The sequence below is a fragment of the Sphaerodactylus townsendi genome, linkage group LG03, assembly GCF_021028975.2.
Source record: "Sphaerodactylus townsendi isolate TG3544 linkage group LG03, MPM_Stown_v2.3, whole genome shotgun sequence".
Taxonomy (NCBI): Eukaryota; Metazoa; Chordata; class Lepidosauria; order Squamata; family Sphaerodactylidae; genus Sphaerodactylus; species Sphaerodactylus townsendi.
In genome coordinates this window covers 750,681-775,679 of record NC_059427.1, presented here as the reverse complement: position 1 = coordinate 775,679, position 24,999 = coordinate 750,681, and the positions used below count along the sequence as shown (strand labels likewise).

Here is a 24,999-nt window from a genome sequence, read left to right as displayed (position 1 = left end):
GGTCACAATATTACCAAAAGATGACCCGGATTGGAGTAAGGTCCTGAGGTGGTTGATAGTTGATCAGCAGTTGGGGGCTGTATTAAAACTGCTGCGGATACCGTCAGTGCAGCGATATACCTTGACCTGAACTCTCCACTGCTGAACTCACCATGAAAGAGGTGCTCTTTCCCCTGCCAGTCAGTGTTCGATCATAACTTTAAATTAGGCTGGAGGAAATGTCTGTGGCAGAGACGTTACAGTAATCCCACCCTCCTTGAGAGAACGGTAGATCAAAGCGAGCAGCGGATTTTTGACTCAAACAGTGTTCCTGAATTATATTTTCTGACTTTCAGCTGTGTGCTAAAACGGGAATGGTGACATAGAAAGACTGAAGAACACGAAAGACATCAATTGGATCCCTACGGCAGTGAGAGAGCCATAGGGATTCCTATGCTATTATAATTGTCTGCAATTGATCGTTAATCCTCTGGGTGGCAGCGGAGGACTATGGAACTGCAGAATCTGTACTCAATCTTCTATTGTTAGCCTGAAATTGTATTTAAAAATAGTATTGTAGGGTTGTAAAGTGCTAGGTTATATTTTTGGCTAGTTGAGTATTTATGAGATAAATTAGACTATTTAGATTAGTTAAACTTAGCTGTGGTTAGGTATAGGTTAGTTGTGGAAGTGTTGTATTTTATAGAAATTGTTGGTCTATACCAGGGGTAGGGAACCTTTAACACTCAAAGAGCCATTTGGACCCGTTTTCCACAGGAAAAGAAAACACTTGGAGCCGCAAATAATTTTTGACGTTTAAAATAAAGATAACACTATATATATAGGTTTTTTAACCTTTTACTCCAGTCATTCTGAGAAGCACAAGGATGCGCCCGCCCTGCTGCCTGCAGGGCGGGCAAGGATGAAGCCGGCAGCTCGGCCTTGCCGGCTGCCGGGAAAGCACTCGCCCCGGGGTGGGCGAGAGGGGAAGCCCGCGGCGCAGCCCAGCCGACCGTGGGCAGTTGGTGCGCCTGCCCTGCTGCCTGCAGGGCGGGCAAGGATGGGGCCGGCGGCTCAGCTCGTGGAGCCACAGTGCTAGGGCAGAAGAGCCACATGCGGCTCTCGAGCCGCAGGTTCCATATCCCTGGTCTATACCTTATTAATTATTGATCAGCTAGGTTTTTAAATTGTTGTATATGTACTAGCATATGTGGATTTTAGTTCCAGGTAGGAATGCCCCCCTCTAAAGGTGCCTATGAGGAGGCCCTAGATGGGTCAGGGATTCCAGTGATATTGGGGAGTGGGAGGTATGACGGTAGGCCTAGGCCGAATATTAGACGCAGTGTGAGATATGGTGAAGCTCGCTCTCTGTCTGACCTACGGCCTATCCCAAAGGATGCAGGTAGTGGGATAGGGATTAATTACTCTGCTCCTAGGCTGCTGTTGATTAATGCGAGGTTGATCAATAACAAATATGCTACCCTCCGAAATTATCTCGGAGGTCAAGCTGCTGACCTTGTGTGTGTCACGGAGACCTGGGTGAGGGAGGGCAAAACAGTCACCCTCAATAAGCTCACTCGAGGGGGTACCGTGGCAGTCCAGCAGCCTCGGACACAGGGCCGGGGGGTGGCGTGGCGATGCTCATCTGAGATACCATCTCCTTTAGGACGTCCCCTGTCCCGGTGATTGCTGGCATGGAGTGTTTAGGCCTCCATTTGGGACTACCAAGAGAAGCTGGCGATCCTGCTGGTTCACCGGTCACCTAGTGCACCGGCGGATAGCCTGTCACGGCTTTTGGAGGTCGTCTCTGAGTGGGCGCTGGAGCACCTTCGCTTGATTGTGTTGGGTGACTTCAACGTCCATGTTGATTCGGCCTCCTCATCAGTAGCCGCTGATCTAGTGTCATCCATGACGACGCTAGGCCTCTCTCTTGTAAACACTGGTGTCCCTACTCATCAAGGAGGCCACACTCTGGACCTAGTCTTCGCGGCAGGTGTGCATGTGGTCTTATCCTCTGTAGAAAGAGTGCTGTGGTCTGACCACTACGTCCTGAAGACTCGGATTGATACTCCTATGCCCCCCCATCTAGGTGATGGGCATATTTTAGCCCGCCCGTGGAGACTAATGGAACCAGAACGGTTCCAAAATGCTCTATGGGAACACCCACCCACTGGCGCTACCCTAGATGAGCTGGTAGAGAGCTGGGATACCAGGCTCTCTGAAGCCATCAACGGTATCGCTCCAAAGCACCCTCTCCGCACCCGCACCAACCCGGCTCCTTGGTATACCGAGGAGCTGAGGGAGATGAAAAGGGAACTGAGACAGCTCGAGGGAGGGTGGCGGCGGGTACTTGACGAGGGGTCAAGACACTCGTATCGATCATTTATGAGGTCCTATGAGAGTGCTGTGAAGGAAACGAAGCGGGCATATTTTGCTTCCACTATTGAGTCAGCTAGTTCACGCCCAGCACAACTGTTTTGTGTAATTCGGACATTGACGGCCTCTTCTATAGGTCCAAAAGAGACTGATTTGGGACTAGGCTGTGAGGCATTTGCGAACTACTTCACAAAGTCCTGACCCTCCGCCAATCCCTTCCTGCCACTATTGATACGGTATGTGAACTAGAAACCCCTGGGCCGTCTTTGGGTTCTTTCTTGGACCACTTCAGCCTACTTGACCCGATGGATGTCAACAGGATCCTGGATGCTGTACGATCTACCACTTGTCCTTTTGACCCGTGCCCTTCCTGGTTGGTGAAAGCCGGCAGGGAGGAGCTTCGGAGCCACCTGTTGGATATAGTCAACTGCTCCCTTGAGCAAGGAGTTTTCCCTGGTCAGCTTAAAGAGGCAGTGGTCCACCCGCTCCTAAAAAGACCGCACTTAGATCCAGGTGATCCGGCCAACTACCGCCCAGTTTCTAACTTACCATTCTTGGGCAAGGTAATTGAGCAATCGGTAGCGGTTCAGCTCCAGCGATTCCTGGATGATGCAAACATATTGGATCCCTTCCAGTCTGGCTTCCGCGCTGGCCATGGGACCGAGACGGTGCTGGTTACTGTTGTGGACGATCTCCGACTGCACTTGGACAGAGGCGGTTCAGCGCTGTTGGTGTTGTTAGATCTCACTGCAGCATCTGACATGGTAGATCATGACCTTTTGGTCCACTGCCTCGCTGGTATCGGGGTTCAGGATTCAGCCTTGGATTGGCTGATCTCGTTCCTCCGGGATCGGGGACAGCAGGTGGCATTGGGGGTGAGATCTCAGAGCGCCGCCCCATCATATGTGGGGTACCGCAAGGAGCGATACTCTCCCCGATGCTTTTTAATATATATATGCCCTCCCTGGCGAGTCCGGTTCAGAGTTTTGGGCTGCGGTGTCATCAGTATGCTGATGACACCCAGCTCTTGTTCACAATGAAGGGCAGCCCGACGTCGGCCCCTGATGCTCTCCAGCGTTGTCTTGACGCTGTGGCTGGTTGGTTGAGTGCAAGTCGGCTGAAATTGAATCTCACAAAGACGGAGATCCTGTGGCTGGGCCAGGGGGAGTGTCCGGCAGCCTTTGGCCTGCCTACACTTCTTGGCGAGACATTAAAGCTAACTTCGTCCGCCAAGAGCCTGGGGGTGACTCTGGATCCATCCTTATCATTGGTGGTCCAGGTCACCCAGACGGCCCAGGCAGCTTTTTACCATCTGCGGCAGGCACGGCAACTGGCCCCGTATCTCTCCCGTCCCGATCTGGCCACTGTGATCCATGCCATGGTCACCTCTAGATTAGACTACTGTAACTCGCTCTACATGGGCTTACCTTTAGCCATGATCCGGAAACGCAAACTCGTGCAAAATGCAACAGCCAGGTTCCTTTCCAGGGTAAATATCTAGGGACTGGATTACGCCTGTCCCATACTCACCACACTGGCTTTCACAATCAAGTACTCAGGTCATGTTTAAAGTTTTGGTACTGATTTTTGGTAATTATTCGCGGCCTTGGCCAACTGTTTTATCTGAGAGACTCCTCTAGGAGGGCCTTCTAGTCTCCTCCGCTCATTGGAGGGGCCTAGGAAGGGGTCCTTGCGATCCAGTTGGCTCTCTACAAGGGCTTATGCTTTTATGGTTCTGGCTCCTACCTGGTGGAACAGGCCTCCGAGTGAGATCAGGGTCTCAAGTGGGACTTACAGAAAGTTTCCTGCAGGGCCCAAACGGACCTGTTCTGTCAGGCATTTGGCCAGCCGGGATTATTTCAACTTCGCCATACAAGAACATCTGGCCTCCGTGGGTACACACAGTTGAGGGGTTGCAGCCAACTTGCAAGTTTTAGTATTTTATGTAATATTATATGTTTCTTTAATTTGTTTATGGGACTGATGGACACTGTTCCTGAGCTCCTTTGGGGGAGGCTGGTATATAAATATGATAAATAAATAAATAAATAAACATCTCACCCCCCCCCAGATAGGACAGCAACTCCTCTTCGCCCTTCAATCAAACAGTCAGCTGTCTTTTCTTGAACCGTTGCTATGGGAGGGAGATCCGTGGGCAACACCATTTGCCTTTGGCAGAGAGGGGGGGGACACAGGAGTTGTGCCAAGATCACCACAGCAGCCTCTGTGGTAGAGGGAGGGATTCGAACTCCATCATTCTTGCAGCACTCCCTGCCCATTGCAACACATACAGCCCCTGGACTCTGAGCATCCCTAGAGAAACTACACATCACACCGTGAGAAAAAGCTACTCCTCCTGCCCCTAAGACTAGGACTACTTTGATATGCTTCACCTGGTTCCTTCCTCCTTGGAGACTGTCCCAGACGCCTCAGAAGAGGGAAGGGAGGGGGCAAAAGCATGGGAGAGAAGCTTCCCCCCAGGAAATGGCAGTATAAAACGGAGGCTAAGAACAGCCCAGCAAATCCTTAAGAACATAAGAACATAAGAATGCTGCCAGCTGGATCAGACCAGAGTCCATCTAGTCCAGCTCTCTGTTACTTCCTAGTGGTCTAACAGGTGCCTTTGGGTGCTCACTTGGAGGAGGGGAAAGAATCTGCCATTCTGCGGCTGTTGCTCCCAAGCACCTGGACTGTTAAGGCATTTGCAATCTCAGATCAAAGAGGATCAAGATTGGTAGCTATAAATCGACTTCTCCTCCATAAATCTGTCCAAGCCCCTTTTAAAGCTATCCAGGTTAGTGGCCATCACCACCTCCTGTGGCAGCATATTCCAAACATGCCATACCCAAGTAATGCATGAAGAAGTGTTTCCTTTTATTAGTCCTAATTCTTCCCCCCAGCATTTTCAATGAATGCCCCCTGGTTCTAGTATTGTGAGATAGAGAGAAAAATTTCTCTCTGTCAACATTTTCTACCCCATGCATAATTTTATAGACTTCTACTCTATATCCCCCCTCAGTCAGTCTCCTCTCCCAAACTAAAGAGCCCTAAACGCTGCAGCCTCTCCTCATAAGGAAGGTGCTCAAGTCCCTCAATAATTCTCGGTGTCCTTCTTTTTCTATCTCTTCTGCTATTATCCTTAAAAGGAGGGGGGACTCTCAGGGATTAATGGCAAACATCTGGAAAGAGAAGAATTATCCCCTTCTGGGGGGGCTGCAGCTTCTCTCCTGTTTCAATCTGCCCCCTCCCTCAAGGCGTTGGTAATTTGTCCCCTTTCTGGAACCCTTCTATCTGTCTCTACAAATTACATAAGGCTGGTAGGGACTCCTGCCTCTACCCCATCAAATTCCTTAAGCCACAGAGGTCCAAATAGCGCATCTCTGCAGACTGAGTCTCGGGGGCCTCTCTGGTTACACCCCTGTGTGATTCCCTGCACAAAGGAGGTCAAGGGGTTTGGACTCAGCGTGCACAGATCTCTCTCTCTGCAACACTCTTCTGAAGATACTAGCCACAGATGCAGGCGTAAACGCGTTAGGAAACAAGATCCACTTGACCATCTGCAAGGACAGCCCGGGAAACTCACCAGAAACCAGTTAAGGTGTTTCTTCCTCCTCTTGTAGCTGACCCACTCCTCCTTCTTGACCCATTAAGAAGTTCTTTCCTGAGATAAGCTTCGAGGAGCTGCAAGAGATGTGCATATGGCCACACTGACTCCAAGAGGCACACATATCTCTCTCTCTCTCTCTCTCTCTCTCTCACAGAGCACACACACACACACACACACACACACACACACACACCGCTAGCCATGAATTCCTCATCGGGTCTAGTGCAAGGGATCTTCTGGTTCGCCTCCCACTGTAGAAGCTTCTCCATCCTCAGCTTTATGACAAAGCTCCACTCCAAGGGGGGCCCTCCCTTGTAAAGACAAAGGTCAGCAGCTTCCTGTTCTGACGCCTCCTCTGGGGAGGGGAATCCAAACGGTAGGGATGTCTTGTCCGAGGAGGCCACAAAACTGGAGTGCTTGGGGCAATTTTCCAGTGTCTGGTTTCACTTGTTCTTGCACCCCACACACACACTTGTTTAGAGACTCCCCCCTTTCACTTAGAACACGAAGTTTGGATTTATATCCCCCTTTCTCCTCCTCTAAAGGAGACTCAAAGGGGCTTTACAAGCCTTGGTCATTACCCTTCCCCCCTCACAACAAACACCCTGCGAGGTAGGGAAAGTGAGAGAGCTCCAGTGAGAACTGTGAGAGTTCTCCAGGTCTCGTGACTGGAATCTAAGGTCACCCAGCTGGCATGTGTTGGAGTGCACAAGCTAATCTGGTTCACCAGATGTTTCTCCACAGGTCAGGCCCCATAGCAGGGAATCAAAACCCAGTGCCTCCAGATTAGAGTACACCTGCTTTTAACTATTACTCCACTGCTGTTCCTTCGAGGGGTCCTGGGAGTTTGACTATGCTGTACAAGCCCCAAACAGATAGAGCCAGTGTGATGGGGTGTTGCCATTGCAGGATCTGGGAAAGCCAGGTTCGAATCCCCCCACTCTGAGCCAGTGGAAGTCCTGGGTGGTCACTTTGGGCCAGTCACAGGCTGGCCAGGCAGACTCACCCTCATGGGGTTGCTGTGAGGACAATGATGAACAGAGAATGAGGCAAAGGGGTTCTTGGGGTCCCCACTGGGGTGCAGGCAGCAGGGATATCAATGAAGCAGGCTCCTTTAGGGCCCTCCCACCCCCCACCCCTGGCTTGCTCCTGGAGCCTTGGACTTAACTCTGTTCTGGTCACCAGAGTCTCCACCAGCACCAGCAGAACCTCCAGTAGCAGGATCAGGTTGTGACCCCATGGCTGCCCCATTGAAAACCCACCTGCAGCCCTCTGAATGGGAACTTTGTCTTCTGTTCACTAAGTTTGTAAATTTCAGCAAAGTGCACAACGACAATAAAATGCTTATGCTTAAAGGACTTTTGTCCTGGAAGTCCTGGGCAGGGGCGGGGCCTTGGCCAAAGGAGCCACTTCAATGAGAATTCCCCCTGGGGTGCATCACCAGTCTCCGGCAGAAGCACCAGCAGCTGCTCCTCCTTGTGGGAAATTGTTTTTCAGGGATGACATTCAGGAGGAGGGGTGGGCATACCCTTCGGGGGAGGCCATTATAAAATATTAATAATAATAATAATAATAATAATAATAATAATAATAATAATAATAATAATAATAATAATAATAATACACACACACACACACACATAATGCAAGAGCTCGCTGCCTCATTTATCAGTATTTGCCCCCACACACACAATAATATCACTATAGCTGATCCCCTCACAGTCCAGGGGCAGATATGCCATCCGGGTCTACTCTGGGAAGGGGACTGGGGTAATCAGAGCTTTACAGACCTAAAAAACCCACATGGGATCAGCTGCTCGTTTGCTGCCTATTTGCCAACACACCGGGCTCAAAGAAGCAAGACTGCAGGAATCGGTGTCCGTAAAAAAGGGTGGGGGGGGGCGTTATTTATTGACGTTCCGGTCTTTTTTGTCCAGCAAAATAATAGTATTTTAAAACTGATCCAAATAATTGAGGCTTTGTTGGTTATTTCTGGAGGATATTTGGTGACACAGATATTTTATGCATGTTTTTGGATTACAAATATTTTCTATATATTGAGAGTTTTCTTGTATGGCTTTTTTGTTGTTAAGAGTCGAGCAGAGTGCAGAAAAATCTATATTTAATATATTTTAACAGATGTCTCTTCCTCAACCTCTTTTGTTTCCCTGGCAGACAAAAGTGGCTAATTTCCTCCTCTCCACCCCCCACTCCTTCCTCCCTATCAGGAGGGTTGCTTGATAGGGGTCAGCCTCCAGCCTCCCCTGCAAAAAAAATACTGTTTCGTCTCTGCACCTGGGGCAGTATGCTTGGCTCTGGAGGCTCTTTGGGGTAAAACCCTACTCTACAACACACACACTCTGAAATCCCTGCAGCCACCGGCCATGTTGGGTCCTGCTAAAAAGAGAGGGCAGAGAAAGCTGCCTTCTGGTTGGCTCCTCCTCCTTCCGCTTGGAGGGATCCCTGCAATCTCACCTGCTCCAAACTCTTTCTCCTGAATTACCCAGGTAAGACCTGCTCTCTCACGCTTTTGGGAGGTCACTTGCGCCACGTGAGCACAGGGCCTAATGACAGAATCAGCACTCTACTGCGCTGGACGCTGCTCAAAGCAGTCAAGCTGCTTTTGGATAATTCACTATCACCCACAGGGTCCCGGAGACTCAGGCGCAGAGGGATGGGAAGGGTCTTCCCGACGAGCTTGCTCTTAGGGTCACAGGACTCCGCCTCGGGAGGGTGCCATGAAACTGCAGGCACCACAGCCTGTACTACTAGAGAAATTGTGCACAATGACTTCACGCTGGTCTTGCTAATGGGAGGTTCACATGTATTACTGTTTAGCTGGTGGATACTAGGATCCCACCATGCAATTTTTTGCCCTGCTAAATATGTCAGTGCTAACCTTATGCTTTGCCTCAGTCCTGATTTTAGATTTCTGTTCAGTTCTACAACTCCTCAGCTAATTGTCTTTGTTTTGCCTTTCTGTCTCATCTGTCTTATCAATGGTATTTAATCTCCTTTCGTGCAATTCACAGACGAGAAGCAATATAAGTAAAGTTTAAAGGCCAGATGCCGCCTCCCCGGTGCATTTTGATCACCAACTCCCTGCTTCAGTAGTACTGTAGGACATCAGAATGGCCCAGGGTGACTCAGTGAGGGTCCTGGCCCTCCTAGCACCTCATTCCACACTCTGGCCACACCACAGGGCATGGAGGCTGCAGGCCTTCCCATGATAAAAGTTGCCTCCTGGTAATTGGGATTCATGAGGCTGGACTGTCTCCTGGAATGTGGAGGTCTCCCTTTTATTCCATATGGCTGGGAGCCACTGACATGCCTCCCCTCCTCCTCCATGAATCTTAGTACAATCCCTCCTGTATGGCTGCCACCATGTCCTCCACTAATGAATCGCTGCCAGTGTCTGTCTCAATCACTTCACTGTGGGGTTCCACCAGTGGCAACACCAGTGTCCACATCCTGATTAGTAGATGAACAATTGCCCTAACAACTCTCACATGAGTCACATTTCGATTTCCCCTATAGGGATTCAAACTTCATAAGAATATATATAAGAATATAAGAATTGAAGCCTGCTTGATCAGACCAGAGATGTCCATCTTAGTCCAGCATCTCGGTTACTCGCAGTGGCCCACCAGGTGCCTTTGGGAGCTCACATGCAGGATGTGAAAGCAATGGCCTGCTGCTGCTCCTCCTGAGCACCTGGTCTGCTAAGGCATTTGCAATCCAGATCTGAGGATCAAGACAGGTAGCCATAGATTTAGATTCTCTCTCTCCATAAATCTGTCCAAGCCCCTTTTAAAGCTGGTCCAGGTTAGTGGCCATCACCACCTCCTGTGGCAGCATATTCCAAATAATTCAATCACACGCTATGGAAAAAAGTGTTTCCTTTTATTAGTCCTACTCTTTTCCCCCCCTAGCATTTCTTCAATGTCTGCCCCTCTGGTTCTAGTATTGTGAGAAAAGAGAGAAAAATTTCTCTCTGTCAACATTCTCTACCCCATGCATAATTTTATAGACTGGACCCATATCCCCCCTCAGAATGCCCTCTCCAAAACCAAAAGAGTTCCAAACGCTGCAGCCTTCTCCTCCTCAGGAAGGTTCTCCAAACCAATCATCCTCACTGCCCTTCTCCGCACTTTTTCTGACCCTTCTATATCCTTTTTTGGAGATGTGGCCACCAGAACTGAACACAGTACTCCTGGGCATGCGGTCACATTCACTGCTTTATAGAAGCTTAGGACAAGACAATCCTTGCAGCTTTGGCTATCAACTCCTTTCCTAATTATCCCCAGCATAGATTTCTGCCTTTTTCACAAGCTGCCATGCATTGAGTTGACATTCCCATGGAACTATCCACTAAGACGCCCATTTCAACCTTTCCTGGTCTGTGACTGATAGCACTGGATCCCTGTAGCGTGTATGTGAAGTTTGGATTTTTTACCCCTATGTGCATCACTTTACATTTTGGTACATTGAACTGCATTTGCCATTTCTTAGTCTACTCACCTAATTCCTCCTCTTATCAAGGTCCCGCTTTGGAGTCTCTTCTAAATCCTTTGTGGTTCTTACCACCTTAAGCATAATTCTTGTATCATCTGCAAACTTGGCCACTGTACACTACCCACCACCCTTACTTCCAGGTCATTTATGAATAAGTTAAAGTATACTGGTCCCAAAACGGATCCTTGGGGGACAATTCACTCCCTACATCTCTCCACACAGTGAGAACTCCCCATTTATACTCACCCTTTGTTTCCCCTGTTCCTCAACCAGTTTTTAATCCATAGGAGGACTCTCCCTCTTATTCCCTCACTGCTGAGCTTCCTCAATAGTCTCTGGTGAGGAACTTTGTCAAAAGCCTTTTGGAAATCCAAGCAGACAATGTCCACTGGTTCCCCCTTATTCATGTCTGTTTACACCCTCAAAGAACTCTAGTAAGTTTGTAAGACAGGATTCTGTTCTCTACAAAAGCCATGCTGACTCTTTCCTCAGCAGGTCTTGCTTTTTTCTGTATGTTTAATAATTTTATCTTTAATGATAGATTCTACTACCTTACTAGGAACAGATGTCAAACTGACTGGTCTGTAATTTCCTGGGTCCCCCCTAGACCCTTTCTTAAAGATTGGTGTGACATTGGCCATCTTCCAGTCTCTGTGGGATACAGCCTTGATTTCTTAGTATAAGTTGCATATTAATGTGAGAACATCAGTAATTTCATGCTTTGAGCTCCTTAACCCCTCTTGGATGAATGCAATCTGGGCCAGCTGTGGATTTGGTAGCATTTATTAGTTTATCAAATGTCAGAACTCCTTCCTTGTCTACTACTATCTTCACTAGTTCCTCGGATTCACCTCCTACAGTTTGGTTCTAGGTGCAGGAATTTTCCTCACCTCCTCTTGGGTGAAGACAGATGCAAAGAATTCATTCAGCTTCTCTGCAATCTCCCTGCCCACTTAAAGCACACCTTTTGTTCAAGTCTCTCATCATCTCATCGGCCTACCACTTCCTATAGCTGGCTTCCCTGCTTTTGATGTACTTGAAGAACTGTTTGTTGCTAGTCTGATATGTTTGCAGCCATGCGTTCCTCATAATCCTTTTTTTGCCTCCTTTTACAGCTGCTAACTTGGTTTGCCACCTATTTGTGTTCTCTCTCTGGTATTCTTCATCAGGTTAAGTTGGACTTCCATTTTCTAAAAGGATCTTTTTTTTCCTAATAATTTCCTCAACCTCCCTTTGCAGCACCACAGGTGGCTTTCTTTTTGGATCAGGTGTGCTGCCTTTTCCTAACTCCAAGTGGAACACATTCCAGCTGAGCTTTTAAGACGGGTGTTTTTAAATAACCTCCAAGCACCTTGGACATTTTTGACTCTCCTTGATTTTCCCTTTCAGCTTCCCAAGCACTATCCCCTTCATCTTTGAGAAATTTCCCTTTCTGGAAGGCTTAATGTAACTACATTAGTAGTTGCTGTCACTTGTTCACATGCAGAGATATTTCAAATCTGACAGTATTGTGGTCGCTGTTCCCTATCGGGCTCAACAACATTGACTTCCCGCATCCAGGGGTCCTGGGTCCTACATATAGAATTAGATCTAGGATCACATCTCCCCTGGTTGGCTCCACAACCATCTCACCTAAGCCACCAGCATTTAGTATATCCAGGAATGCTCTCTCCTTACTAAGGACCTGAACATACGCATTTTTTTCCAGTTTATATAGATAGTTAAAATCGCCCATTACCACAAATATTTTTTTGCTTTTGTTGGCCTCCTCTAATTTCTTTTTCCATCTCGGTGAATCCTCTTGTGCACTTTGGTCAGGGACGGAAGATAATATATTCCTACTGTTAAACCATGTTCTCACCCCTGGTATTGATATTCACAGTGTTTCTGTAGAGGAATCAGCTCCCTCTGCATTGTCTATTTTTAGGTGGCCACACTATGTTCTCTTTGATGTAGAGGGCCACCCCACCCCCCACAACACGCCTCCTGTCCTAACCCTTCCTAGGAGCTCTGTAACCTGGGATAACGGCATCCCACTTGGTTCTCCCTATTCCACCATGTCTCCCTGTGATGCCCTACTCATCAATGTCCTCCCTTCAAAATTTTGTAATCTGCCCCCCCCATTTTAGGGTCGAATGTTTCTACTATTAGGTAAGCATAGAGAGACATTCTAGTGTGCTCTGTCTCTGTCCCTAACCTTGGGATTTATGTGTTTTGCCCTTCAGCCTTTTGTAGACACTATCCCTTATCACATTGCTATGTTCCTCGCTTGTATGCGGCTGATTTTAGAAAAAACCTCCCTCTCTGTCTCGTATCCCCATGGACTCTGTATTCCGAACTGAAGCAACTTCAGTTCCCTGCTCTGCTTTTCCCCAGGGATCGCTTTAAAAAGCTGTTCTGCCACCTTTTTAATGTTGAGCGCCAGCAGCCTGGTTCCTCTTTGGTTAAGATGAAGTTCGGCCCCTTTTTGCCAGGCCTGCCTGCTTATCCCAAAAGGTTCCCCAGTTCCTGACAAAGTTGAAACCCTCTTGCCTTACAACACCATTCCTCCTCAATCCACTTATTGGAGCATCTCAGCATTCCTCCGCTTGCTCCAGCCTTCGCCTAAGTGCTAGTGGAACAGGTAGCATTCTCGGAGAACGCCACCTTCAGGGGTCCTGGATTTTTAACCTTTTTCCTAGCAGCCTAAATTCCTATTCTCCAGAACCTCCCTGTTACATTTCCCAATGCCTCAGTTGGTACCAATGTGGGACTTCATATCTCTTTACCTTGTAGCCTGACTTTCTGTAGACGCCTTTCCTGAAAACAGCTGCTCTGACCTGGGGGACGCTACCAAATAACAATCCTGCATAACCCATAGGATGGAAGGATTGAGAACATCAGAAAGTACCTGCTGGATCAGACCAGCAGAGTCCATCTTGTCCAGCTCTCTGCTACTCGCAGTGGCCCACCAGGTGCCTTTGGGAGCGCACAGGCAGGATGTGAAAGCAATGGCCTTCTGCTGCTGCTGCTCCAGAGCACCTGGTCTGTTCAAGCGTGCTTCAAACCTTTAGATCAAGGAGGGATCCAGCAGGATTGTATTACAGGATCAACTTCTCCTCCATAAATCTGTCCAAGCCCCTTTTAAAGCTATCCAGGTTAGCAGCCATCACAACCTCCTGTGGCAGCAGATTCCAAACACCAATCACGCGTTGCGTGAAAAAAATGTTTCCTTTTATTAGTCCTAATATTTCCCCCCAGCATTTTCAATGGATGCCTCCTGGTTTTAGTATTGTGAGAAAGAGAAAAATTTATCTCTGTTGACATTTTCTCTCCCATGCATAATTTTACAGACTTCAATCAGTGTCCCCCTCAGCCGTCTCCTGTCCAAACTAAAGAGTCCCAACTCTATAATTCTAGGGAAATGCTGGCTGTTGGTCCCTCCAGGCATCCACCTGACATATGAGTCCTAATGTTACCGCCCAAGAAAATGGCCAAAATATTTTCTTGAGTCGAGTTACACGACTACACTGGCTCCATGTCAAGATGCAGTGTGGTTCAGAAGCCTCCATAAGGCTTGCAAAGGATGTAAACATGTGATTGTGGCAATGTTATATGGTTTCCCTCTTGCCTCTGCCCTTTTAAGATGTAATGAAAGCCCCTTTAGTATTGAATTCATGATATGCCCAAGGTTTAGGATTATAGTTTGACTAGGTTCTCCAGTTAGTTTAAGGTTTTGTTATTGTTAATTTAGGAGATTCTTATGTGCTTGTACAGTATTGAAGGCTCTCTAACGTTTTCCCTAATGTTTAAGTTTAGAAATGTTATTTTTGATATTTGTGTTTGTTAGTAAAAGCAGTAGCCTGTTGAAGCTGATATTAAGGGACAAGGAAGTTAGCCCTGGAATGCAGTTTAGACCAACACCCTGCTGACTCCTTAGCGAAGACAAAGACCCCTTTGGTTTTGCAGAATTAAATTCAAGTTATAGAACCCAGAGGTCCTGAAGCCATTGGAGAACGTGTCGGAATTTTCACCTACTGGACAGTTTTGAACTCCTCCCTTTTGTTGCAAAGCTGAGGAGCGTGGGAGCTCCAGGTCATAAATCAATGAAACAGTCACCTGAGCACCCAGAGAGCTGGGTGCGGTAGCAAGCCCACTCAGATTCTCTGAATGGACCTTCTTCGCTCTCCTTTCAGCACCATTGCGAAATCTCGCAGGAAGACGCCTGACAGCGGGATTTCGGGATCCCATTCACCAAAGTTGTAATTGTATCTTTCTTTTGTATTGCTGTTTATTGGTGTTCGGTAAGGGACTTGCCCCCTTACCTGCCCCTTTGATGTTTGTGTATAAAAGTTCTTGCGCTTGGTTACAAGAGCGTGATTTTCTTGCCCGAGCTGTCACCACCACTCCCAAATAAAATACTTTGCCTTGAAGAAACAACCGGCTTCCTGCACCTCAATACATTGCTGAGCTGAAATCACTTATTGTTACCCAAGTGGCAGCGGTAACACTAATTCTTCCCCCCAGCATTTTCAATGTATGCCCCCTGGTTCTAGTATTGTGAGAAAGAGAGAAAAAATTATCTCCATCTACATTTTCTCCACCACCGTCCTCCAGCTATCCACTTCCCTCTCTGGCCATCCTCGGGTTGACGTCCTGCCCCAAATATATTTTAAAATATACACATATCGGGTTGTTGTGTGGTTTCCGGGCTGTATGGCCGTGCTCTAGTAGCATTTTCTCCAGGAGAACACGGCCACACAGCCCGGAAACCACACAACACCCCAGTGATTCCAGCCGTGAAAGCCTTCGGCTATACACATACTGTTGAGGCTTTTAGCAATCTGTTCCTCAAATTCTCCTTGGCCTTGAGAAATGAGTGACATGCAGCATCTTACGCCACCACATTTTGTGCTTTCTCCATCTGTTCACTTTATTGGTGCAGCCCTTCCCCTTTCAAGAAGGCGGCTTCTTGCTTCTCCTGGCTTCACGGGGCTGGACAGTTAAAGAAGCCGGCATCCTCTGAGGCTGGCCGGTGCCGTCCCAAACCTGCCCCGTGCCCTCGCTCGCTCGCTCGCTGGGGGCCTCAGCTGGCAGGGTTTGAAAGAACTTCCCAGGGCTTCTCTTGGCTTCCCTTTCTGTTTCCCTGACTGACACGTATGCACTGCGGTTCCTCTTCCCAGCTGCGGCAACAGCAGCTGCAACCTCTCACCAGGCGTGGAGCCCCACTCAAGACAAAGTCCAAGATGTCCACCCCTCAGGCTGGCTGTGGGTGGGACTGACGTGATTTTGCCTCTCTCACACAGTCCATTGATGATACCCAGGAAGCTCCTTTCTCCAGCATCCCTCTGGCCTGAGCATGCCCAGTCAACAGAACCGGCTGCTTCAGGCTCTCCCTCCCTGCATTTCCTCCCAACTGTGGGCAGCTGGCTGCATCTGGTCCCCTCCGCTGCCCTCCAGCACTCAGGACAGAGCAGCCTGGATGGTCCTCCCCTGCCCAGTTTCCACAGCACCAACCCCTTCCCTGCCCCCCAACCAGGCAGTAGATGGGGTGAGGGTGAAATGCGGCATCGTGGCCTGTCCTGCTTCAGATGAAACCCAGGGCTGAAGCAATCACTCCTTCCTTAACCCAGGGGAGCAACACCGGGCGTGCCTCAGGCAACACACTGCGGCAGCACGGCCCGGATCTGCAACATCTCATTTTTATTCCCATCCTGCCTTCAAAGGAATACCTGGTTCCCCTGGCCACCGTCACACCCTCATGACAGCCCTACAAGGTAGGCAAGGCTGGGACGCAATGATGGGCCCACCGTCCCTCAGAGACCTTTGTGCGGCCATCACCACCCCAGCTCTGAGGACACGGCCCGCCTGGTCCAGTGTGGGCTCCAGAGGGGGCTCCCCCAGGACACGGGCCTGTGGCTATTCAGCACCCCCTTTCAGCACTAGCACAACCACCTGGCACACATACACACACACCCCCACACACAGCGCACTTGCGACCTGGAAGCGCCCCCCCCCTCCCCCCGCCAGCACCAGGAGCAATGGTAGCACCAGGTCCGATCCCTTCTGTCCTGTGGATTCTGAGGCACACAAGCATCAAGCGGAGGACCCCCCCCACCCCGGCCTCTGCCTCCCAGGGGCCCCACTGGTGCTCCCCCCTTGGAGTGCAGGGAGGGCTCGAAGGGGGCTGAGCTCGGGGTGGCTGGGGGGCTTCCACAGCAGGGGAGCAGCCTCTTTGTCAAGGAGAGTTTAATGTGGGACAACCAGTTTTTGCCTCAAGGGGCCCTGCCGCCCCCCCCCCTTGTTTCAGAAAAGCCTGAGGCGGGGACAGCCCCTGCTGCACGCACACACACATCCCCCCGCACTGGACGGGTATCCTGGAAGGCCCCGTGGAAGCAGTGGGATGACACGTCCACCGGGCACTCCCAACTGGGGACGAGCACAGTCAGAAGGCCGTTCTTTGAGTCCACCTTGGAAGCTGCCTCCGAAAGCGGAGAGGGCATCATCCAGGGCCTGGCGAGGAAGCTCTGAGCAGACTCAGCCGGCAGCCCCCCAGCCGTCTCCAGCACAGACTGCTCCGCTCCACAGGAGCACCGTGGCGGCACACGGGAAAGTTTCCACGACACACCACGTCGGCACCGGCCCTCGGGGCCCTCCAGGCACAGAGTAAAGGTGATTCAGCAGCTGCGTTTGACTGGATCATAGAATCATGCAGTTGGAAGAAATCTCAAGGGCCGTCCAGTCCAACCTCCAGCCATGCAGGAACACACCATCAAAGAACTCTCGACAGATCTTCATCCAGCCTCTGAGGGAGCCCCCCGGCCCCCAGCTGTGCCTCACTAAACTCCCCTGTGGCCGATGCTGCGACCCGGATGTCCGGCTTCCAGAAAGGGCAGCGAGTCCTGACCGGAAGCAGCATTTAATGGCAAGGAGAGCCAGAGCGTACATGCACAGCGCAATTTCTGGAAAGTTATTTTCAAACAGGGGGATGCTCCTTCAGTTTGTGAATCAGTCCAAGTGTGCGTGACTCTGGTCACTAGAGTTTCCCGGTTGTTTATTTCAAAAAGCCGCAAGCCCTCAATTAGTCTTTTGAAAGCGACGCTCCGGGCCTCCTCCCTACGCCCCACGCCCCAGCTCTACTTCTGGCGGTAGGCGTCCAGCGAAGGCGGTGGCCCAGCCCTGCCCCTTGCAGAGCTCCTTGTGCTTCAAGAAGCAGCTCTGCACGCGGAACTTGCGGCCGCAATCCTCGCAGGCGTAGAGGTTGCCGTCGTGCGTCTTCATGTGCTCCGTGAGGTGGTGCTTCAGCTTGAACTTCTTGTTGCAGACGGAGCAGCCGAACGGGCGCAGGCTGCTGAAGTGTCAGGCATGATGATGTCGGGTCCCGCTTGGGTTCTTCTACCGCCGCGCTTTCCCGGCATAGAGACAGCCAAACCCCTGCTGCCGTCGAGCTGGACATCAGTTTCTGACCGGTGCATGCACAACCTGCCCGTGGACGGCGTGGGCGATGATCTCGTTCCCGTGCAGGTCGACCGGCTTCCAAGAGCTCTCCGGGAAAGGCACGGAGGAGTCCGAGGGGAGCGGCTGGGTCTTCACAGAGAAGCTGGACGCCGACGAGGACGAAAAGACCCCGCTGGGGAGGATGTAGCTGACCTCTCCAGTCTCCTGGATCTCCGCCTGGCAGAGCCCAGGCATGTCGGCCATGCCAAGAGGCCGCCCCAAAGACTTGAGGAAGCTGGCCTCGGACAAGGAGGACCCCAGCCCGCCGCCCAGCACCGAAGTGGACGCCTCCTCGGCATCCAGGCGTTCCTGCTTAATGTAGTAGATTTTGGCAGGCTCGTGGGAAGTGGAGCCCGACCCCCCAGGGCCTTTGGAGCAGCCGTCGCGGTCTCCCTCCTCAGACTCGTCCAGGATGACCTTCACCGGGCCGTCAGTGGAGCCGCTGCAAATCTGGGCCTGCCTCTCCTCCTCGTCATCGTCCTCCTCATCATCATCATCATCGTCGTGGGGCACCCGGATTTTCAGCACCTCGTCATCGGGGAAGCCGTGCGGCGCATCGCGGCATGCTCAGCCCTCGGCCCCGCTCCCGCCTCCCGCCTCACTCGCGCGCCCCGAAGTAGTTGCTGCTGCTGGCGCTAAACCTGGCTTTCGCTATGCGGCCCGACCACGGCCGGCAGGCCCCTCCCTCCAGCTCCTTCAGGATGCCCGAGCACTGGTCCACCACCTGCCACATCTGCAGGCCACTGGCCACCAGCAAGTGGCTGGGCAGCGCCTCCAGGAGCAGCTTCAGGCGGCCGGAATAGATGAGCTGCAGCAGGTTCTCGAAGGCGTTGGGCTCGATGACGCTGGGCAGGACGATGCAGTTGGTGTCGTTCAGGAGCAGCTTGTCGTGGAAGTAGGGCGAGGAGGCCGCCAGCACGCTCTTGTGCGCCTGGAAGACGCGGCCCTGCACGTGGATGGAGATGTCGCAGAACTTCCCCTCCAGGCGGTGCTTGTTGAGCGACTCCAGCAGGACCGTCGCGTAGTGCGGGAACTGGATCTGCACGCTGCGCGTCTCAGCCTCCATGATGCCCCGACCAGCTTCGGCCATGTGGGGGGGACAGGCGGTGGCTGCAGCCGTGGGCACGGGGGGCGGGGGGACGGACAAAGAGAAAAGCAGCACATGAGAACCTCAGAAGAGCCCTGCTGGTTCAGGCCAGGGAGGGTCAAAAGCATCCTCCTGCCTCTCGCAGTGGCCGAGCACTTGCCCTCCAGCTGAGCTGCTTCTGACGCTGCCAGCCGGCCAGCACTGCCATCCGGACGTTCACTGCGAGTGAAGGCGGAGGCTCCCTTCAGTTATCCACAGACAGGCCTCCCCTCCGTTAATGTAACCCCCTTTTAAAACCACCTACGATTGTGCCCGTTACCACCTCCGCTGGCATTAAAGTCCACAATTTAACCACTCACTGAGTAAAGACCCATTTCCAGCTCTAACAGGGCAGGGGGGGGGCTAGTGTACTCCCCTTCTCCCCCCATGAGTGACTTTATACACCTCCACTGTGCTCCCACCCGCCACCCCGCCCTATCATGTTTCCTCTCAACGGAGTCAACTGCCTACGGGCAACCTGGAGCCACTCCGTGACCTTCATGGCTGCCCAGTGAGTTATTTCTTCCAACTCTGCGACATCCTTGTGGAGGTGAGCCAGCAGAACCTAGACTGGGAGGGGAAAGCTCTCAAGTGGGGAGGGGGCAGTGGCTGACCACCTCAAAGCCACCTCAGCCCACCCATCCCAGGCAGGGAGGAAACCCTCCTTTGTATTATCAAAGATTTTCACAGCCAGAACTAAGCAGCTAATTGTGGGTTTGCTGGACTGTGTGGCCCAGTGGTCTCAGCTCCTAACATTGTGCTGGCATCCCCAAATGCACGTCATGGTGAGACAGACCTTCTCCCCGTGACACAGTGTGTGGAGTCTTTTGTGAGGTTGGGCATCTGTTGTGTCCCTCTCCCAGGCAGAAGGGGAATGCGGCTAAACATTAGGAAGAACTTCCTGACAGTCAGGGCTGTTGGGCATCAATCCACAACAAAGGGGGGTGGGTGGGTGGGTAAGAGCCCTTCCTCCCAGTCTCCCCTCATACAAAGCAACCTCACTCCTCCTCCCCCACCCTGAAAGACATTGCTGGGGGGGTCTTTGGGGGACCCTGTCTGAGGATCTGCCCCTGATCTGCTCAGAATCAGCTGCCCCCAGATATGTGGATGTAGCAAAGCTGGATTTTAGTAAAGCTTTTGACAATGTGCCCCATAATATTCTCACAAGTAAGCTAGTGAAATGTGGACTAGACAAGGCTACTATTAGATGGTACTATTGGTTGACTGACAGAACTCAAAGGATGCTCATTAATGGCTCGTCTTCATCCTGGAGAGAAATGACACCTGGATTGAAGACACTGCATGTGAAAGGGATCTGGGAGTCTTAGCAGACCATAACCTAAACACAAGTCAGCAGTGTGATGCGGCAGCCAAGAAAGCCAATGCAATTCTAGGCTGTATAGCGTCTAGATCAAGGGATGTAATTGTACCTCTCTATTCTGCACTGGTCAGACCTTATCTGGAATATTGTGCACAGTTCTGGGCTGTGCAATTCAAGAAGGACATTGTCAAGCTAGAATGGGTCCAGAGGAGGGCAACCAGAATGGTAAAAGGTCTGGAGTCCATGCCCTACGAAGAGACACTCAGGGAGCTGGGGATGTTTAGTTTGGTGAAGGGAAGGTTAAGAGGTGACATGACAGCCATGTTTAGATATTTAAAGGGATATCATGTTGGTGAGAGAGCAAGCCTGTTTTCTGCTGCTCCAGAGACTCAGAGTCATGGGTTCAAGGTGCAGGATAAGAGATTCCACCTAAACATTAGGAAGGACTTTCTGATTGTCTGGGCTGTTCGACAGTGGAATTCCCTGCCCTGGAGTGGGGCGGAGTCTCCTTCTTCGGAGGTTTTTAAAGAGAGGCTGGATGGCCATGTGTCAGGAGAGCTTTGATTGTGTGTTTCTGCATTGTAGAGGGTTGGACTTGATGGCCCTTGGGGGTCTCTTCCAACTCCATGGACTAGGATGGCCAATTAGCAGAGCTGATGGGAACTGCCGTTCATGGGAATCTGGAGGGCCATCGGTTGCAGACTCCTGGACAGAGTCCGATCTGGAGACACAGACGTGCTTGACAATGGCTACAGCTATTGTGTCGGAGCACACAGGGCAGCAGCCGTGGAAGACCACAAGCACCGTGGCACGCTCCACAAGGACGCAGAGAACCTGACAACCAACCCACCCTATAGGGCTGCTGGCCCTAAAGACCAGGCAAGGCGGCAAGGCGGCAAGGCGGGGGGGGGGGCATTCAAAATAACCCTCCAGGTGCAGCAGACTCCCCCCCCCGCCGCCCCCCCCTCCAGTTTCTGCGATGAGTCCCGCCCATTGAAACGACCGGGACACCCAAACAAGTGCAAATGTGCCGACGCAGGACAGGTGCGAGTGAATTCCTGCAGGGCCACGAAGGCGCCCCTTCCTCCCGCCCCCCCCCCCCCGGAGGACCGGCCGGCCGGCCTCTGATGACGCGGCCACAACCACCAGGCCGCACAGACCGGGGAGACGCAGCGCAGCCAGGCAGGAGCCTCAGTGGCCAGGGGCAGTCTACCTGAGGGCGCCAGGAGCGGCTCCAGGGGGCGCCTCTCCCCCTGCCTGGCCCAGCCCAGCCCCAGGGACAAGGACGCCTCCAGCCAGGAGGACGCTGAACTTCCGCCTGCCCCGGGAGGAGGCGCTCTGCCCGTGCTCAGAGGCACACCGGGACCAGGGCGGGCGGCGGCCTCTCCACGGACGCCGGCGTGGCCGAGCTGGGCCGGGCGCCTCACCTGCTCGCCGCGACCCTCCGTGCAGCCGCTTCGAGGCCAGCCCTTCCCCTGCCGGACAAGCGGGATGTCCCGGGGGTGGTTGCATCGCCGCCTCGCCCCGCCCTCCACCGTAGCCAATGGGCTCGCTCTTCCTGTACATCCAAGCCAATGGAGGACCCGGAAACCGGAAGCCAGCCTCCCCTATGCCTTTTGGCCAACCGCCGCCGCGGATCCCTGGAGCCCCGCCCCCTGAAGTAGGTGGGCCGGCCAGAAGGCCTCCTGAGGGGGCGGGAAAAAAGAGGCCTCCGCCTGCCCGCTGCCATCACCCGGATGCAGAGATGGAGCCCGATTGGCCGAGCCCAGCAGGGGCGGGGCTGGAGCAGCATTCCCATTGGGCGGGGACGGGGGTCGCGGAGACAGCGCGGGACGGCGATTGGCCCTGCGAGGAAGTCCGGGGGGCGGAGCTTGGTGGCTGCTGCTGCTGAGCCAGGGAGCCGCTCTCTGCTGGCGGGCGGGGGGTTCCGCAGGGGGCAGGAGGCCGGAGGAGGAGCTGTCCGCAGACCCCGCCCCCCCACGTGTTGCTTTCTCCGAGGCTGGACTGAGACCGGCGATGGAGGGGGTGGGGTGGGGTGGGGTGGGGTGGGGTGGGGTGGGGGCTCTCTCGGGCCCTGGGAAGCCCCTCCCCTCCGGGCGCTCCTTTCCCCTCCGAAGGCGCAGAAGAGGGGGTTCCCGGGGGGGTCCCCTGGGAAGGGCCTGTCTTTCCCAGCCCCCCCCCCGGTTTCTTTGTAATGAAAGGACGCGCACGCGCACGCCCCCCAAGTGACCCCCGGCAGCCCCTCCAGGTCAGACTTGCCTGCTCGGCTTCGTGAGACTCGGGCGGAGGGAGGTCTTTCCCCCTCGCCTGCTGCCCCCCCCCCCCCGCCCTTTTGCCTGGAGACGCTGCCGGGGGTTGAACCCGCGGGACCTGCCCTGGCCGCCGCCACGGAGCTGCTCTTTGTGGCCCTGAGTGGGAATCCTGGCACTTTCCCGCAGTCCCTGAATTGCGTGGCTTCGAGCTGCTCTCGTCGTGCACAGTTAGCTGAACCAGCTAATTCAGAGAAGGTTAAACGAGTTGCTTTCTAATAGCGGCTAAAAGTTCAGCTGCCGGACCGTCTGGTCTCATCCACACCTGCTGATTGGCCGATTTCCAGCCATGTTGCTGATCTCAGACTCAGTCATGACCAATCAGATGTCTAGGTATGCGCGTGTGATTATGTCAGATTTAGAGGGAGTTGAGGGTGTGTGTTTTTCCTATCAAGGTGTGCTCCTGTGGCAAACAAATCCGGTTGCTCCGGCTAAGAATTCCAGAAGAGGAGCAGGTGGGATCTCTGGGGGACTTGAGCTCTGGATAATCCCCACAAGCTTGGCCGAGGACAGAATGCTGGCAGTAGCTGGGTTTGATGCTCTCGAGCAGTGCCGGGACCCTTGGAAATTCTAGCATTTGTCTTTACGGTAATGGTAAGATTAACATTTTCATAGCTATGTTTTATTTTCTGTGATGCTCAACAAAAGAATGTTTTATTTTCTAAAAGAGAAAAGTTTCTACAGGTTTTCTGTCTGGTTTGCTGGTCAATAGGTCAGAGAATCGAATTCTGCCCCCCTGCTCCTTGGTGTTATCAGAGTTAAAGGTTGTAAATCTCCTTTAATTGATACATCCCAGAGAACTGCAGTCAGTTTCACACCCACAAAGCCTTGACAACTGTTGAGGTCACGATAGATGCTCTAGGTTGCAGAAGGGGACAGAGTCCTCTGGTGTTTGCCCCAGAGGGACCAGGAGGGCAATCCATTGGTTGGGCTGACTCAGTGGAAGAGCAACAGTTGGTGTTCGTGGTGCCACAGGTTCAAATCTGGCACATTTTTTGCCCTTGTAGACCTCCCCCTGTGCGCAGCCCAGAAGGCCCAGCTACAGAACCGCTCAGCTGCTGGCCCAGTGAGTGTTCGGGGTGGGCCTGGGGTGCTTGCACAGCTGTCCCTGGAAAGGGGGCCCCTTCCTTGCCCCCCAGCCGTTGCTCAAGCAAACACTTCACTGCAGAAGTTGCTGCAGTGGACAGAACTGCCCCCAGGGAGATCCTCCCATCAGAATGCCCCCCCCCCCCCCCGCCCCAGATCACAGTACTTGGGGATTCCCACCCCGGCAGAGCTGGCCATGGCCGATGCTTCTTGCTTCTTACCTGCTCTGGCCCCTCCGGGATCAAGGAAACGCCCAAGAGCCTCACCCTCAAGCGGGCTACTCCAGAAGGGCCGCTCGGGTGTCCCATGAAGGGCCTGTATTTTAACAGCAGTGCCGGCGGCATAATGAGGGACTTCTCCCCTCCTCCCACCCTGAGGAATGTGGCGCTCCCAGCCTGCCTGGCCCCTCTGCTTGTCTGCGGCACCACAGAGCGAGGGAAGGTTTTGGTTTGAAGAGGACCTCTTGATCTCATCCTTCGTTTGCTTGGCGGCTGCAGACACATGTGCGTCCTCACACAGGGCCCCTCAAGGACACCTAATCCCACGGGGGGCGAGGGGGGCTGAGTGCACAAGGTCATGCCCAGCAATCGAACTCAGGGCACAGGCAAGCCACGTACCATCCAGCTCCCCCAACCCCCACCAACATGCTGCCCACAACTTGAATAGAGGCCAGCTCCCGGCCAATCAGATGAAAGTGGGGTCCCCCACCACCGCTGGCCCTCCTGTCCTGGTCTACATTCCACAGGTCCCAAAGGGACTCTGCCCCCCATCTCCCCCCCCCCAAAAAACCCCCTCTACCTTTCACAGGCTATAAAAGACCAATTGCTTTTTATTAAACATTTTCTTCTGTTTTCACCACACACTCCAGGAAAAAATGAGAAAAAATAAATTTGACATAAAATAAACAAGAGCAAGAGAGAGAGCGCGCGCATTTTGCCTGGGGCCCCCAAAATGACGTCAGGGCCCAAGATCCCCACGACCCGAACTCCCTTTGGAAGGTAGGAAATATATACAGCGGATTGAGGTCCGTCCAGAGAGTTCTCCGTATGTACAATACAAATCCCGTGGGAAGGACGCTTGGGAGGTCCGTGGGGAGCAGGCAGCGGTCGGGGGGGGGGGCAGAGTCTGCGGGAGGAGGTTATCCAGGGATTTCACATATGTACAAACTTTTATATAATAATAATCATAATTCAGCATCATAATA

General features: G+C 52.4%; 1 protein-coding gene and 1 pseudogene across 1 annotated transcript in view; both read right to left on the bottom strand.

The window, feature by feature from the left end:
- LOC125428777 (zinc finger protein OZF-like) overlaps positions 1-24,999 on the bottom strand; it is a 798,123-nt gene that overhangs the window by 469,904 nt on the left and 303,220 nt on the right. The window lies entirely within an intron of this gene.
- LOC125429551 lies at positions 15,413-21,878 on the bottom strand (annotated as a pseudogene).